This window comes from Chelon labrosus (genome assembly GCF_963514085.1).
Source record: "Chelon labrosus genome assembly, chromosome: 2".
Classification (NCBI taxonomy): Eukaryota; Metazoa; Chordata; class Actinopteri; order Mugiliformes; family Mugilidae; genus Chelon; species Chelon labrosus.
In genome coordinates, this window is record NC_140338.1 from 9,440,605 (window position 1) to 9,458,183 (window position 17,579).

The following is a 17,579-nucleotide window of genomic DNA, read 5'->3' on the forward strand; positions in this document are numbered from 1 at the left end:
AAACCCAGATTCGTCCATCAGATCACCAGATGGAGAAACATGTTTCGTCACTCCAGAGAACACGTCTCCAGTGCTCTAGAGTTCAGTGGCAGCACGCTTTACACCACTGCATCCGACGCTTGGAATTGCACTTGGTGATGTATGGCTTGGATGGAGCTGCTTGGCCATGGAAACCCATTCCATGAAGCTCTCTACACACTGTTCTTGAGCTAATCCGAAGGCCACATGAAGTTTGGAGGTCTGTAGTGACTGACTCTGCAGAAAGTTGGCGACCTCTGCACACAATGCACCTCAGCATCCGCTGACCCCGCTCATGGCTGAGTTGCTGTCGTTCCCAATCTCTTCCACTTTGTCATAAATCCACTGACAGTTGACTGTGGAATATTTAGTAGCGAGGAAATTTCACGACTGGTCTTGTTGCACAGGTGGCATCCTATCACAGTACCACGCTGGAATTCACTGAGCTCCTGAGAGTGATCCATTCTTTTACAAATGCTTCTAGAAGCAGTCTGCATGCCTAGGTGCTGGATTTTAAAGAGTTGTGGCCACGGGCGTGATTGGAATACCTGAATTAATTATTTGAATGGGTGAGTGAATACTCTTGGCAATGTAGTGTATCTCAAAGATACTGAAGTAAGTCAACTGGACTAAGCTATATGTCTGTTGGTACCATATGTAGTTTTTATGTTTTTTTAAGACAGAACCCAGTCTGAGATGTTTAGGTACTCAAGAGACAGTGAACAAACACGAGCACATGTGGCATATGAAATTAAAAACAGAGAAAAAGAGACATGAGCTGAGATGCCTCAAATTCAAGCGGACTGAAAACTAAACCCAGAGAAGTCACCAAAACAGGAAATTAAGCGGTGTGCCTTCTTCAACCGAGAAGTTATATCCCTGGGAGAGGACTCGGTCGGTGTTTCGAGCAGCCTAAAAGACAACATGTTCGAGCTACACAATGTTTCAAAGAATCCTATGACTAACTTAAAATAGTGTAACACCTAGAGATGTTCAAATGCTAACAAGGCTAATTAAGTAGGTAAGCTAGCTTTGGAGAGGAATGGCTTTGTCGCGATAGCAGAGTTCGTCAACTGACATTTCATGCTCATATCAGGCTTCTGTAACTAAGGAGGGTTGTGAAAAAATATATATTTGTTCAAAATTACTCACGGTTGAGTCCGGTTGAGTCATCTTCATCTTCTGTAACTGCTTGTCCTGTGAAGGTTCAGGTTGAAATTCCATTCCGCTGTGCCCACCAAGTCTGCTAATTTAGGAAATGACGTCACTTAGTCGGTTCTGCTCTGTTTACTTGATTTTTTAAGTTATATGTCCAAAAAAATTTAGTTTACTTCTTTAGTAATTGCACTTTTTAAAACTATATTCGTAGAATATCGTCAAATGTTGTTGAAGCATACACTAATTATTACAAATATTTAAACCATGTAATCTGTGAGTCAAATATATTAAATTATTTTAAAGAAGTAAATGTGATTTACATATGTATATTTCACTCAAAGATTCTTGTTGGAGTTCTACTAATGAATTTTGATGTAGTCAAAATCAAATGCTCATGATGATATTCAGCAATTTTATTAAGCATGCATTCCTATATATTACTGTCACATTTACAGGGTTCTTAAATTTTGTTTTTTAGACTATAGGCATCTTGCTTTTGTAGTGATCTGTGTTGGTCAACCTCTCCTGTGGAGGATAACGGTCTTCTTCATTCTCCTCCATTTGTTCACAATCTGTCTGACTGTTGATTTCCTGATTTCAAACTCTTTAGAGATGGTCTTGTGACCTTTTCCAGCCGGAAGATAAACAACAATTCTTTTTCTTCAGAAAGTCTTCAGAAAGCTCCTTTGTCTGTGCCATCATACACTTTGACAAACGTGTGTTGTGTTTGGGGTTAGGGTTATGGTTAGGCCTTGAAATTAACTTATACTAGAATGTTGGTATACTGGTAATATTGGAAGTGAACGTAGTTGCATCTCACTGATATGCAATATTGGCTCATTTCCTGAATAAACATGTACACAAGTATACTATTTCTGTTTTTCTTGTTTGTTTGGGTTTTCTTTGTCTATTTTCAGGTCTAAAAAACTAAAACACTGTATATCTAAAAGAAAACACCTTTGTGGATAGGCCTTTAATCTATTTTATATTGTATTCTATCTGTCTTATATTTTTATAGATGAGTCATGTGTTTTTATGTAAAATGAAAGTGTTTTGAGAGGAAAAAAGAACTTTGAGAGATTTTGGTCAAAAGTCAAAAATGTTTCTTTAATCAGCGATTCACAGAGAGTCTAATCACAGCTTCACACAAAATGTTTATACAGATAATCTTGGTATGTGGTTTCCATGGTAATGTGAGTTCTATCAGTCCCTTGTCACTTGTAGCTCGTAACACACTCAGTGTAATGACCATGTGAAGACAGAAGAACAGGTGAGAAAACACTGTGAATCCAACCATAAAGATATTACATAAAGATGTTAAATAAAGGATAATGCATAGGTTATACATTTAATTGTCATTGTTATACAAGTCTATCTATGTGTTTTTAGTCTAAATTTGAAGGTAAGGTGAGCACAGAACACAGTTGATGATACAGTCAGTAGTATTTTTCTATCATTTTGCTGAGTAAAGCTGCACAAATGGTAGCGTTTCAAGAAAAGTACCTACAATTAAACAGCAGTAAATGTGATTTTAAACCAGTGCCACAAGTTTTGGCCTAGTTCATGAAGGAATGCTTGTAGAAGCAGACCTTCCTTATCTCTTTCCTGTGAATGTTTCCTCAATTACATACCAGGAGAGGCCATGCTCAGAGTCAGCTTTACCCGGTCTTGTTAATATGTCTAGGTTTTATTCTTTCACATGACATGAATGATATTCAGCTATTTTTATTTCTTCTTCTTCTTTTCTGGGCTACTTTAATCACTTTATTCCAGCCCCCTTCCCACTCCAGCTCATTGCCAGAGGAGACAGAACTCAATATCTTTTAATATTTAATATTTAGATTTAATATTTCTTTTTATTTTCTTTCAATAATTTTGTCATTTTGCACCTTCAAAGTGGTAGATATTTGGTCTCAAATCAAAGGGCACATACACCCACACCAAAAACTACTTTTGTTTCAAATATATAGCTTTATTGTAATCCCAGGATTGAATGCTAAAAGCTACATGTGAGAGCTTTTACAAAGCTCTGTAGTTCAGCTTTTAAGTGTCAGGAAATGGGCCTGGAGAATGATTTGATGACAGAGTAATAATGTTTTGATCCCAGTCTTGACTGAAACATAGAGACTCGAATCTACAGCTTTTATTTATGTTTACTTCTGTTTTACAAACATAAATAGTGAAAATATGAACTGAACTCAATATGATGTATTCATGTATATCTTAAAAAGTAAGAAAGACATACCCTGCACGTACTTGCTTATTTTACTTTTAACAAAATAGCTCAAATTATCCAAACATCTATATTTTTTCCTAAACTATGACACTGTACAGTGAACAGATTGATACCCTGTTGTATTTTTAATTCATTTTTATTCCCCATTGTCCCTGAAGTTCTCAAATCCAAATACAGCAACTCCTCTGCTTCTACCTGTTTAGGATAATCTAGTAAAGGACCCACAAAGTGTATATGTTCCACCCACGAGTGATTAAACTCACAGAGGATGTGACTTGATGATCTGAGATTATGATCTACCACTATCTAGTGGTGAAGCATCCGTACTACATTATTAAATGGAGGCGTCTACACAGGCTGCTGCTTTCTCACAGTCCACTCTGCATATTAAAACAATCTGAGCACCTCCTAAATTGTAACTAAACTTTGTAGCCTTAACAAACTCCACAGAGTTAAACCTTTCAGCAGCTTTGAGGATGCAAAGATGATGATGATGGCGTCTGAAGACAAAAAAATTGGTACAATTTTTATTTTATTTTCATTGTTTAAACAGGTGTGTTTTTTTTGTGCATGAATGTTCACTTAAACTCATGGTGTGTTGATTAATAACTTTTTGAAAAAAGAAAAGTTAAAAGCATGAAGCACAAATTCAAGTTGTGAATCATTGTGGCTCTGGAACCAACAGTTATTGTATCAGTGGCTGTGAGTTGTTCTAGCTTCACCACTGGAGGGAGTTGTGGTCCTTCAGGTCCCAGTTCTAGCTTGGCTTCACACCAGTACTGAGCTCTCACCACTACCTTTTTATTTAATAAAAGTAAGGAATTGGTGGGTGAGACGCCGCTGACATCTTCAAGTATTCTGTGTGTCAGTCACAGTAAAAACCCGGATGTGTCTGGTTTTTATGTGCATGGATTGTGAGTCTGATTAAACATGATCCAGTCAGTTTGTGCATAAAAATGACTCAAACTCTTGAAAGGAGACAGAGAAAACCCACGAGTAAAACAGAAATATTATACTGAGCCAATATTACATATCAGTGAGTTGCAAAACTACGTTCACTTCCAGGATTACAAGTTCATTTCAAGACCAAATTAGAGTCCACCTGTTCAGAAGTGTTTCCAGTCAACGTAATGAGACTCTGGTGTCATTCAGTGCCCTGTTTAGTGGGATTTGTCACAGTCTGATCTTTATAACACGTTTGTCAAAGTGTACGATTGCACTACACTGTTTCGTGGCAGGCAGGGTCAGTGGGGAGAACTGTTTGTGTATGTGTACTTTCCCTCCTGTTCCTCTCATCCCCTCCTCCTCCTCACTGCCTTCAGGTAGAATCAGCTTAATTAGTCTACACCTGTGGAGTGCAGCTGGCCAATCATGGAAGGGTCCAGCATAAAAGGGCTGGAAAAGTTCACAAAACCATTTCTAAAGAGTTTGAAATCAAATAATCCACAGTCAGACAGATTGTGAACAAATGGAAGAGATTTAAGACGACTGTTACCCTCCACAGGAGAGGTTGACTGACACAGATATCTGCAGCACCGCCCCCAGCTCACATCTAAAAAATAACTCCGTCAGGGAGTGGACCTTTTTCTTTTCACCGTTTCCAGTTCTCTCTCAGAGCCCAGAGATTACCATCAACAGGACAGAGGCAGCTTGTCTGCCCAGTAATCTAACCGGACATCATGTGGTTCTTTTCCATAATTGTGGTTGTTTCTCTGATGAGCTCTCTGCGTGACTTTCATGTGTCCAGCTGTGGTAAGTTTTCAGTATTTGTTGATCTAGGATTTTCATTATTCACTTTTTTAGAGAGTGATTATTATTATTCTCTTCGCTCTTTACATAGATGTACCGTACAGCTTAGTGTCCTGATCAAGTGTTTCAAGTGTGTTTAATGTTGGCGATAATACACTGCCTGGCCAAAAAAAAGTCTCCACCTGGCTTTAACTAAGCAAATAGGTACGAGCCTCCTATTGGATAATTACTGCATAAGCGATTATTTTTCAGCTGACAACAAGTTATTTAACCCCAACTGATGCAATGAGTAGCTTCTCATTTCTTAAACAACCGTGTCTAAAGACACATCCTGTGGTCGTGGAAAAGATGTTAGTCTATTTGAGAAGGGTCAACTCAGTGGCATGCATCAAGCAGAGAAAATATCTAAGGAGATTGAAGAAACTACTAAAACTGGGTTAAGAACTGTCCAGCGCATTATTAGAAACTGGAAGGATAGTGGGGAGCCATTGTTTTCCAGGAAGAGATGTGGTCAGAAAAAATCCTGATTGATTGTGATCGGCGATCACTTAAACGTTTGGTTAAATAAAGTCAAAGAAAACCAATAGTAGAACTCAGGGCTATGTTTAATAGTAAAAGTAAGAGCATTTCCACATGTACAATGTGAAGGGAACTCAAGGGGTTGGAACTGAACAGCTGTATAGCCTTAAGAAAACCACTAATCAGTGAGGATAACTGGGAAAAAGATTATAAAGATTGGACTCTGGAGCAATGGAAGAAGGTCATGTGGTCTGATGAGTCCAGATTTACCCTGTTCGAGAGTGATGGGGGCATCAGGGTAAGAAGGGAGGCAGATGAAGTGATGCACCCATCATGCCTAGTGTCTACTGTACAAGCCTGTGGGGGCAGTGCTGTGATCTGGGGTCGCTGCAGTTGCTCAGGTCTAGGTTCAGCAACATTATGTTGCCCAAAGAATGAGGTCAACATATACCTGAATATACTGAATGACCAGGTTATTCCATCAATGGATTTTTTTCTTCCCTGATGTTCACGGGCATATTCCAAGATGACAATACCAGGATTCATGGGGCTCAGATTGTAAAAGAGTGGTTCAGGGAGCATGCGACATCATCTTCACACATGGATTGGCCACCACAGAGTCCAGACCTTAACCCCATTGAGAATCTCTGGGATGTGCTGGAGAAGGCTTTGTGCAGTGGTCAGACTCCCCATCATCAATACAAGATCTTGGTGAAAAATGAATGCAACACTGGATGGAAATAAATCTGGAGACACTGGATTATTGAAACAATACCACAGTGAATGAGTGCTGTAATCAAAGTTAAAGGTGTTCCATCAACCTTTTTTTTTTTTTTTTTTTGTTTCGTGGCGATTTTTTTTATTTTTTTTTTATGGCCAGGCAGTGCATTACAACAAGACAGTACACTGAATAGTGATAATAATCCAAACCACTTGCTTCTTCAAATCTGAATTAATCCACTAGTTGTTAACATTAAACAACATATACTCTGTACTTGACTTAAGAAAATAAATTTGACTTTTCTTTTGTTCGTTATCAAAGCTTTCACTGTGTAGATCAGGATGTCAGTGTATTTATTATACTAACCCAGTTATTGAAGCTAAAAATTGTCAAATCTTAAATCACATCATCTATAACTGTATCAATTTATTAATTATTAATTATATTATTAATATGATTGTTATCTAAAATAGTTGTGGATCATTTTAGGTTGCCAGGTAACACATTATATAGTGTATATATAGTACTTTAATGTTTGGTTTCATTCATGAAGGACATTATGTGTGAAGATGTTTCACAGCAGTTATTGTTTATCTTACAGATTTCAGCTGTGCAGATAAACCTGTATTCACTCCATCCAGTCTGGTAGTAAAGTATGGAGACCCAACCTCTGCTACATGTGTTCCTTGTAATAATTCCTGCCAGGACATCGTATCTGGTTTGGAAAAACCTCAGGGAGTGGTAACAGGAAATGGAAATACATTGGTGTGGAGCGTTGACAGAGTGACTGAATGGGACTCAACTATCATCTGCTATTACAGCACTGATGATAAAATGTGTTGTACCAACCTGCCTGTAACTGTCTACCGTAAGTAAACTTGACCAAAACACTTTTAACATTGATGGATTTATCATTTATGATCAGAATGTATTCTCTTCTTTAGTTCAGATTCACACTAGTTACAGGGATTTGTAGTATCTACTTTGCTTTGTGTGTGTCTCTACATCTTCGTCCTTGTCTCCTCAGAGCCTCCAGAACATGTGTCCATCAGCTTTATAAATCACACTGGGCCGATGATTGAGGGTCATCAGTACCAGCTGCAGTGTACCGTGAAGAACGTAGCTCCTGTTAAAGACCTTGTTGTGACCTTCTACAGAGGAGAGACAGCACTGGATCAACTCCAGTCTAAAAGTAGTGAACGCTATAAACCAGTGACTGAGACCTTCACTCTGAACATCACTGCTAGTAAAGAAGATGATGGAGCTCAGTACTGGTGTGAAGCCAAACTAGAACTGGGACCTGAAGGACCACAACCCCCTCCAGTGGTGAAGTCAGAAAACATCACTGCTACAGTCTACTGTGAGTCTGACAAGAAAAAACTACTTTAACACCTTTATTAATAATTTTACTCCACTTGCTTTGATGGATGAAGTCCTTTCATTCATTCATTGAAGCTGCTTCCGTGACCAGAATCACTTTCTGTTGCAGAAGGCAGCTGTTTATAGAGCTATAGAGTTTATACTAACTGATCATCAAAAAACTGAAGGACATTCCCCAGCACAGGTTATGGTCACTTTCCCTTTGGAGGACCCCTTAGTCAACAAGCTTTAACTTTTTTGGCTAATGTTGGTTCAAGATATTTTCTTGCAGAAAGCCATCCCTATAACATGATGCTACCACTACCATGCCTCACAGTTGGGATGGTTTTCTACAGCTTACAAGCTACAACCTCTTTCCTCAAACATAACTTTTCACAACAATTGTTTCCAAGAGATGACATGTCTTCTGCAGCAGGTTGCGTTTCCTTTGACTAGGCACTTGGTTAGGCTAGCAACATGATTGTTGTTTAAGTTTATTTCTAAGAGATGACAGTGAGCAGAACATCTAAAACATTTTACACTTAAATGTTTTTATCTCAGTGACTTTTATTCACTGGGACTCCGAAACCTCTTAAAGTCACTCTACATATATCAGGGTCCCCCAATTAATTTACTAAAGGGTCAAATATTGTGAAGCATTTACATTTACATACCACAATAAGACTTACAAATGGACTGTCACACCTAAGTCAGTGAGAGAATGACAGCGATGGTCTAAGGCAACATTTCTATTTCTTCCTCTCTCAATCAACACACAGATGGACCTAAGCTACTTGTGTCAACAAATGAAACCATCAAAATCACAGCAGGAGACACTCTACGTCTGAACTGCTCGACTGAAGGAAACCCCAGGCCCTCATACTCCTGGAAGCTCCCAGCAGAAAGAGATAACTCCTCCTTCATCGACAGTGTTCTCACCATCCAGTCTGTGAGATCTGATCAAGGAGGGAATTATGTTTGTACCGTCAGCAACAAAGAGGGGACTGTCATGGTGAACTTTTACGTGGACGTCCAAGGTGAGTGTTTTCATTTCCAGTTTTCGAAGGTTATAATTGTTACTGAAAGCTGAGTAACCACAATGTTGCTTCCAGTACTGCTACAGCAGTTGAGAATAAATAATAATTCATGTGAAACCAGGAAGGAAGTTCATTGTGACTGTTTCATTTTGTATTGAGAAAGCTCCTTTGTCTGTGCCATCATACTCTTTGACAAACATGTGTTGTGAAGATCAGACTGTGACAAATCCCTGATTTTTTTATTTATTTTTTTTAACAAAACAGGGCACTGAACAACACCAGAGTCTCCGTTGGTTGGACACATTTCTGAACAGATGGACTGTAATTTAGCCTTGAAATGACTTGTAGTCCTGGAAGTGAACTTACTTTTGCAACTCACTGATATGTAATATTGGCTCATTTTCCTGAATAAACAAATACACAAGTATAACATTTCTGTTTTCTTTGTTTGTTTGGGTTTTCGTTGTCAACTTTCAGGTCTAAAAAACTCACAAAAACCTTTAAGCAACACTGTATATCTGAAAGAAAACACATTGGTGGACAGGCCTTCAATCTATTTTATATTCCATTCCATCTATTTTATATTTTATGGATGAGTCACATGTTTTTATGTAAAGCGAAAGTGTTTTGTGATGGAAAAAGAACTGTGAGAGACTCTGGTCAAAAGTCAAAAGGTTTCTTTAATCAGTGATTCACAGAGAGTCTAATCACAGATTCTCTCTGGAAAGAAGCTCCTCTGGCTGTCTCACCTGTACACATAACGTTTATACAGATAATCTTGGCATGTGGTTTTAATGCTAATGTGAGTTCTATCAGTCTGTTATCACTTTTTGCTTGCAACATCCTCAGTGCAATGACCGTGTGTCTGTGTATCTAGTCTAAAGTTGAAGGTAAGGTGAACGTAGAAAACGATCAATAGTAGTAGTATTTTTCTATCAAGTAAAGTACCTAATATTAAACAGCAGTAAATGTGTCTTTAAACCACTGCCGTCCACACACAAGTTTTGGCTTATAGTTTGTGGAGGAGTGTTTTTTCCAGAAGCAGACCATCCTTATCTCTTTCCTGTGAATGCTTCCTCAATTACATACCAGGATGGGCCATGCTCAGAGTCAGCTTTACCCAGTCTTGTTAATATATCTATGTTTCATTCTTTCACATGACATGAATGATATCCAGCTATTTTTATTTATTCTTCTTTTCTGGGCTGCTTTAGTCAGTTTATTCCAGACCAACTCCCACTCTAGCTCATTGCCAGAGACAGAACTCCATATCTTTTAATATTTAGATTTAATATTTCAGTTTACTTTCTTTCAATAATTTTGTCATTTTTTCATTTCAAATATATAGTTTTATTGTAATCCCAGGTTTGAATGGTACAAACAGGAAAAACACCGAGGAGGGATGTGAGAGCTTGTACAGAGCTCTGTAGTTCAGCTTTTCAATGTTGGGGAAATGGGCTTGGAGAATGATTTCATTACAAAGTAATAATGCTTCGATTAGTCTTTTGACCGAAACATAGAGATTCATTCAAGTCTTCAGCTTTTATTTATGTTTACTTCTGTTTTACGAACATAAATAGTGAAAATATGAACTGAACTAAATATGATGTATTCATATCTTAAAAAGTAAGAAAGACAATCCCTGTATTGTACTTTAACTTTTAATAAAATAGATGAAATTATCCAAATATCTATATTTTTTCCTAAACTATGACACTGTACAGCGACCAGATTGATACCCTTTTGTATCTGTTATTCATTTTTATTCTCCTTTGTCACTGAAGTTCTCAAACTCAAACACAGAAACTCTACTGCTGCTGCCCTGATGGTCTGAGATTACAGTCTACCACCATCTAGTGGTGAAGCATCAGTACTACATTATTGAATGGAGGCATCGCATCTACACAGGCTGCTGCTTTCTCACAGTCCTCTCTGCATAATAAAACAATCTGAGCACCTCCTAAATTGTAACTACACTTTGTAACCTTAACAAACTCCTCAGAGTTAAACCTTTCAGCAGCTTTGAGGATGCAAAGATTATGATGATGGTGTCTGAAGACAAAAAATTGGTAAAATTTTTATTTTATTTTTATTGTTTAAACTGGTGCCTATTTTTTGTGCATGAATGTTCACTTAAACTCATGGTGTGTTGATTAATTACTTCTGGAAAGAAGAAAAGTTAAAAGCATGAAGCACAAACTCAAGCTGTGAATCATTGTGGCTCTGGAACCAGCAGTTACTGTATCAGTGGCTGTGAGTTGTTCTGACTTCACCACTGGAGGGAGTTGTGGTCCTTCAGGTCCCAGTTCTAGCTTGGCTTCACACCAGTACTGAGCTCTTACCACTACCTTTTTATGTACTAAAAGGAAGGAAGTGGTAGGTGAGGCACCGCTGACATCTTCAAGTATTCTGCTGTCTCAGTCACAGTAAAAACCCAGATGTGTCTGGTTTTTATGTGCATGGATTGTGACTCTGATTAAACATGATACAGTCCCACTCTAAAGTTTTCTACCTTTGTGCATAAAAATGACTCAAAATCTCAGTGGATTTTCGCTCAAGTCCTGAAAGTAGACAAAGAAAACTCAATTAAACGAGTAAAACGGAAATATACTTGTGTATTTGTTTATTCAGGATAATAAGCCAATATTATATATCAGAGAGTTGCAAAAGTAAGTTCACTTCCAGGATTACAAGTAGCTTTCAAGGCCAAATTAGAGTCCATCTGTACAGAAGTGTTTCAAGTCAACGTAGTGAGACTCTGGTGTCATTCAGTGCTCTGTTTAGTTAAAAAACAAATCAGGGATTCATCATGATGAAAGACACAGTGAGGAGAATGAGGGGAGGGAGTATAGCCCTAATGATTACCTGTTCTGTAAAGCTGAGCGATACGTGCTGGTGGTGACCCATCAAGTTGGTTCACCATGTTTATGAGTTGATGTCTAGTTTCCTTGTAGGCTGTTAGCTTATTGACCTGTGTTGGTGTTAAGACCCGATCACAAAAAAAGTGTTTCGCCATTTGCCCATGACTCCATAACCTCCAAGTTAGCTATCAGCATGGTGAATTTGATAGTAGAATACAAAGCTGTTCAAGAAAAATGTTTTTCCTCATGTGTACAGTTTCAGAGGGTCCATCTGCATTTCATGCCTTTATGTAAATTTAACCTATAACGGGTAGAGGAATGTGTCTAACGGAAAACATCCTTCAGGTTGTCACTGTCATCTCTTAGAAACAAACTTAACCACTTAAGTATCCAATTCGGTTGTGTTTGTAGTATTGGATGTATCCCATAAGGAGTCCGAAGGAAACCAGGGCACCAGCATTTATTATCCACAGTATAATGTATGGGAGGAAGCTGGCTGCAGAGGTGGGTGAGAGGTACGGTTAAAGGAAAAAAAGAAAAGAGAGAAAGAAAAGACGTCAGAAAAATACAACATGAAACAGTCACATTGAACTTCCTGGTTTTACATGAATTATTTTTTATTCTCAACTGCTGTACTGCAATACTGGAAGCGACATTGTGGTTGCGCAGTTTTCAGTAACAATTATAACCTTCGATATCTAGAAATGAAAACACTCACCTTGGACGATCACGTTAAAATTCACAGTGACAGTCTCCACTTCGTTGCTGACGGTACAAACATAATTCCCTCCTTGATCAGAGCCCACAGACTGAATGGTGAGAACGTTGTCGTTGAAGGAGGAGTTATCTCTTTCTGCTGGGAGCTTCCAGGAGTATGAGGGTCTGGGGTTTCCTTCAGTCAAGCAGTTCAGACGTAGAGTTTGTCCTGCTATGATTTTGATGTTTTCATTTGCTGACACAAGTAGCTTAGGTCCATCTGTGTGTTGATTGAGAGAGGAAGAAATAGAACAAGTTATTTCAACACAATATTTACTGACACACACACACACATTGGAACATTATAGTAGAAAGTACCTCATTACTGTCATCACAGTGATGTTTCTAAGTCCGTACTCAGTAAAGCAGCACTTCAGCACTATGCATGTTACCAGTTTTAATGCCAGCTACTTCAGAAATGTTGCCTCAGACCATCGTTGTCATTCTCTCACTGACTAAGGAGTGAAAGTCTATTTATTTTGGACCATTTGTAAGTCTTGTTGTGGTATAATGATAATAACAACAATAACAACACTACCAATAACAAAACCCTGATATACTGTATGTAGAGTGACTTTAAGAGGGTTCAGAGTTCCAGTGAATAAAAGTCACTGAGATAAAAAACAGTTAAGAGTAAAATGGTTTAGATGTTCTGCACACTGTCATCTCTTAGAAATAAACTTAAACAACAAGCATGTTGCTAGCTTAACGAAATGCCTAGTCAGAAGAAACTCGACCTGCTGCAGAAGACATGTCATCAAAACTTCAATTGCTGTGAAATGTTATGTTTGAGGAAAGAGGTTGTAGCTTGTAAGCTGAAGAACACCATCCCAGCTGTGAGGCATGGTAGTGGTAGCATCATGTTGTAGGGATGGCTTTCTGCAAGAAGGTATCTTGAACCAACATTAGCCAGAAAAGTTAAAGCTTGCTCACTAAGGCGTCCTCCAAAGGGAAAGTGACCATAACCTGTGCTGGGGAATGTCCTTCAGTTTGTTGATGATAGTGGGGGAACAGCATAAACTCTATAAACAGTTGCCTTCTGCAACAGAAAGTGATTCTGGTCAAAACTATGAGAGAAAACCAAAACAGTAAAGTCTTGGACCTGCAAACCAAATCATAAAGCTCTGTAAAGCTGAGGGGACGTGGACAGTTAGGAAATATACACTACCAGTCAAAAGTTTTAGAACACCACTTTTTTCATGTTTTTACTGAAAATTATTCAGTTTAGTGTCTCATTGCACTCTCAAATGAAAGAATAGAACAAATTAGCAATTTGAGTTGAAAAACAAATCATGGAATCAATTTATAGACCAAAATATATTCTAAACTTTTGACTCATCAAAGCAGCCACCTTTGGCAGATATAACAGCTGAACACACTTGTGGCATTCTTTCTACAATAGAAATTAGATATTCTTCAGAAAGTTCTTCCCAACTCTGTTGCAGAAGTGGCACTTGTAGGTTGCTTGGCTTTCACTCTTCTGTCCAGTTCATCCCAAACCAGCTCGATGGGGTTTAAGCCTGGAGACTGTACTGGCCACTCCATGTTTTCAAGCTTACCATCTTGTTCTTTTTTCCTGAGGTAGTTCTGGCATAGCTTGGACTTGTGTTTTGGGTCATTATCTTGCTGTAGGATGAACCTCTGACCAACTAGGCGCATACCAGACTGTATTGCATGGCGCTGCAGAATGCTGTGGTAGCCCTTTTGGTTCAGGATGCCTCTCACTCTGTACAAGTCACCGACCCTGGATCCAGCAAAACAGTCCCAGACCATCACACTTCCTCCTCCATGTTTGACAGTTGATGTCACACACTGTGGAACCATCCTCTTGCCTACTCGACGGCGTACAAAGATCTTGCGTGATGAACCGAAGATTTGAAATTTTGATTCATCAGTCCATAATACCTTCTTCCCTTCTTCAGTAGTCCAATGGCGGTGTTTCATGGCCCAGGCGAGACTCTTTGTCTTATTCTGACATCCTAGCAATGGCTTTCTTGCTGCAACTTGTCCTGTCAAACCTGCAGCTCGAAGTCTTCTCTTCACAGTTGAAACTGAGACTTGCTTACTACGACCACTATTAAGCTGTGCTTGAAGCTGTTGTCCTGTGAGCCGCCTATCACGCAAGCTGTTAACTCTCAGAAGCTTGTCCTCTGATTCAGTTGTGGCTTTGGGTCTGCCAGACCTCTTCCTGTCAGAGTTTCCCCCAGTTTCTGAGTCCCTTTTGATGGTGAAGAAAACTGTACTCACTGACACCTTGACTTTCTTTGCAATTTCCCTGTAGGAAAGACCTACATTTTTAAGTGTTATGATGGTCTGTCTCTCTTCCATTGTTAATTGCCTTTTTCTCACCATTTTTGTAGCAACACACTACTTTCTGCAGTACAATACTGTTCACTGATGCTCATGAGGGTCTGGTACCACAGTGTGTTCCAACACTACTTTTATGCAGACAGAGGGAGTAATCAAGAAAAGTTGGAACACCTCCAGTAGCATTAGTAGCACCAGCGTTCAAGGCTGATTCAACCTTCATTGCTGCAGAACAGCTTTAAATTGTTAACCCACTTCGTGTTCCCTGAAACAGGCCTTTTTGTATAATTCTGAAATGTACATTATTTTTCAGTTTTGGGTAACCAAACCTTTTTTTTTTTTTTTTAAACCTCTGGCTGTTCAGTACTTGCCTTTGTACCATTTCAAGCTATTCATTGGACTTGCACGACTTGAATTGCAATAAATAACTGGTAAAATTAGGGTGTTCTAAAACTTTTGACCGGTAGTGTATGTATGTGTGTTTGTCACTATAAGATCCCAGGTTAGGAACAGCTTCAATGAATGAATGAAAGGACTTCATCCATCAAAGCAAGTGGAGTGAAATGATTAACAAAGGTGTTAAGTAGTTTTTTCTTGTCAGACTCACAGTTGACTGTAGCAGTGATGTTTTCTGACTTCACCACTGGAGGGAGTTGTGGTCCTTCAGGTCCTAGTTCTAGTTTGGCTTCACACCAGTACTGAGCTCCATCATGTTCTTTACTAGCAGTGATGTTCAGAGTGAAGGTCTCAGTCACTGGTATATAGTCGTATTTACTTATAGACTGGGGTTGATCTAGTGCTGTCTCTCCTCTGTAGAAGGTCACAACAAATTGTGTAACAGGAGCTACGTTCTTCACGGTACACTGCAGCTGGTACTGAAGACCCTCAATCATCGGCCCAGTGTGATTTACAAAGCTGATGGACACATGTTCTGGAGGCTCTGAGGAGACAAGGACAAACACAAAGATGTAGAGAGACACATAAAACAAACTAGAGACTATAAATCCCTGTAACTACTGTGAATCTGAACTAAAGAAGAGAATAAATTCTGATTATAAATGATAAAACAATCAATGTTAAAAGTGTTTTGGTCAAGTTTACTTACGGTAGACAGTTACATTCAGGTTGGTACAACACTGTTTATCATCAGTGATGTAATAGCACTTGATAGTTGAGTCCCATTCAGTCACTCTCTTAATGGTCCACACCAATGTTGTTCCATTTTTTGTTACCACTCCCTGAGATGTTTCCAAATCAGATACGGTGTATTGACAGGAATTATTACAAACAACACATGTAGCAGAGGTTGGGTCTCCATACTTCACTACCAGACTGGATGGAGTGAATACAGGATAATGTGAACAGATGTAATCTGTAAGATAAACAATAACTGGTGTGAAACATCTTCACACACAATGTCGTTCATGAATGAAAACAAACATTAAAGTACAAACATTAAATTCTGTCTGATTATGTCTGTCATTTTGATCTCTCTCTTTATATATTTGTTTATTGCTAATTAACCACAGAAATCAATCAATAAACTTATAGAGCATGTGGTTTAAGGTATCTCTGGACGTTTTCAGCAAAGCATATTTGTGTTGTCATTAGCTTCCATGACTTAATGTGATCTACTTTCTTGGTTTGTTATATTATCTTACATATATACAGTCCATGGATGACGGTGTACACCACAGGTGGATTACAATAAAAGAAAAATTAAACTGGTCTTTGTGGTTAAACAAACAATATATTGAAATACTTCTTCTAATAATTAAATAAATAAAACTTACCACAGCCGGACACATGGAGGTCACGCTGAAAGGTCATCAAAGAAACAACCAAGACTATGGAAGAGAACAACATTATGTCCTGTTAGTTTTGTGGGTAAACAAGCAAACAGTCTGTCTGGTGGTGATGATCGCTGGATGGAGAGGGTCCCAATAAGTAGAAGTGATGAAAATAGTAAGAACCACTTCTTTTTCATTTACTATTAAAAGGGGAAGTGGTAGGTGGGGCACTGCTTTCTTCAAGTATTCTGTGTGTCAATCACAGCAAAAACCTGAAAGTAGCTTGTTTTTATGTGTGCAGGTTTGGAGTCTGATAAAACGGCGTACAGTGGAACTAACCCAAACCTTCTTCAGACTCTTATATATTTCGGCATAAAAATTACTCAAAACAGCAAGTAGACAAAGAGAACCCAATCAAACAAATGAAACAGAAATATTATACTTGTCTTCTTGTTTTGTAATCGCCTGGAGCCTATCCCAGCTGTCATCGGGCGAGAGGCGGGGTACACCCTTGACAGGTCGCCAGTCTACTGCAGGGCTAACACAGAGAGACAGACAACCATTCACACTCACATGCACACCTACGGCCAATTAAGAATCACCAGTGAACCTAAAGAGCATGTCTTTGGGTGGTGGGAGGAAGCTGGAGTACCCGGAAAGAACCTACGCAGACGCAGGGAGAACATGCAAACTCCTCATCTATAGACAGACAGACAGACAGAGAGACAGATAGATAGATAGATAGATAGATAGATAGATAGATAGATAGATAAAATTCACACAATAGTCCACAGTGTCATCTGTCACACACAGATGAGGAGTTGTACAGACTGATGGCTTGAGGCAAGAAAGATTTCCTGTCGCGTTCTTTGAGACAATGAAGAAGTTGTCTGAGCCTTCTGAAGAAGGTGCTCCGTTGCCTGTCTCTTATATGGTGGAGAGGGGTGGTCAGGGGTATCCATGATTGAAAAAAGTTTGTTGAGTGTCCTCCTCTCCACCACTGATTCAAATGTTTCCTGTCTGCAGCCAATGATGGAGCCAGCCTTCCTGATCAGTTTGGTCAGTGTT